Below are 1,631 nucleotides of genomic sequence, written 5' to 3' on the forward strand. Positions count from 1 at the left end.
GGCTGGATGGCATCACTGACTCAATGGACGTGAGTCTCAGTGAACTCTGGGAGTTGGTGATGGACAGGGAGGCCTGGCGTGCTGCGATTCATGGGGTTGCAAAGAGTCGGACACGACTGAGCGACTGATCTGATCTGATCTGAAAACAATCAAGACAACACTGGTCAGACCACCAAAGACCAATTTCAAGATGACTGTCAGAGCTGACTGTTGTTTGTGCATGTAGCCTCCTCCCTCCATCTATAAAAGCTATGGGGGTGAAGAGTTAGCCTTTGGACAGGAGTCCATTCTTGGATGACCCCTGGTTGCCGGCATTCAAAATAAAGCAAATTTTCCTTTCCACCAACCTGGCCTGTGTATTGGCTTTTGAGCAGGTGAGCAGCCAGACCCCATTCTCACTTACACTAGGAGCATATTTTGTTCTATTGAGGTGACTCGAGTTGGGTTCTTGGATAGAGGCTGATCACTGGAAAGATCAAGCTATGATTTTGTTGTTGTTGTTCAGTCGCTAAGTCGTGTCTGACTCTTTTCAACCCCATAGACTGCAGCACATAGGCTTTCCTATCCTTCACTATTTCCTGTAGTTTGCTCAAATTCATGTCCACAGAGTCGGTGATGCTATCTAATCATCTCATCCTCTGCCACCCCTTTCTCCTTTTGCCTTCAATCTTTCCCAGCATCAGAGTCTTTTCCAATGGGTCAGCTCTTCGCATCAGGTGGACAAAGTGTTGAGCTTCAGCTTCAGCATCAGTCGTTCCAGTGAATATTCAGGGTTGATTTCCATGATTAGAAGCTTGGAATTTTCATCCTGCCCTTCATCTTCCAGAGAGGGTGGAAGGGTCTAGGAATGGAATTAATTATTGATCATGCCTACATGAGTAAGCCTTCATAAAATCAAAGTTCTGGGAATATTCGGTGAATTTCCAGGTTGGCAGACATGTTCACACTGGGAGGATGAAGCAGCCCAAATCCACCAGTGCCAAAGCTCCCACGACTGGGACCCTCTCAGACCTGTCCTTTGTGTCTATTCATCTGGCTGTTCATCAATAACCTTTACCATGATGCTGCTGCTGCTGCTAAGTTGCTTCAGTCGTGTCCAACTCTATGTGACCCTATGGACAGCAGCCCACCAGGCTCCTCTAGGCAAGAATACTGGAGTGGGTTGCCATTTCCTTCTCCAACCTTTACCATATCATTTCATAAATGTTAGCTTCAATAAATATTTCTCTGAGTTCTATAATCTGTTATAGCAAAAATTATTTTGGCTGTGCCACATGGCTTATGGGATCTTAGTTTCCCAACCAAGGATCCAACCCATACGCCCTGCAGTGGAAGCATGGAGTCTTAACCACTAGACCACCAGGGAAGTCCTCATAAGCATAGTTTTAAATTGGCACACCCAGTAACCTAACCAAAGGCAATGGCACCCCACTCCAGTACTCTTGCCTGGAAAATCCCATGGATGGAGGAGCCTGGTGGGCTGCAGTCCATGGGGTCGCTAGAAGTTGGACACGACTGAGCGACTTCACTTTCACTTTTCACTTTCATGCATTGGAGAAGGAAATGGCAACCCATTCCAGTGTTCTTGCCTGGAGAATCCTGGGGATGGGGGAGCCTGGTGGGCTGCCGTC

The sequence above is a fragment of the Bison bison genome, unplaced genomic scaffold (assembly GCF_000754665.1).
Source record: "Bison bison bison isolate TAMUID 2011002044 unplaced genomic scaffold, Bison_UMD1.0 scf7180017861063, whole genome shotgun sequence".
NCBI lineage: Eukaryota > Metazoa > Chordata > Mammalia > Artiodactyla > Bovidae > Bison > Bison bison.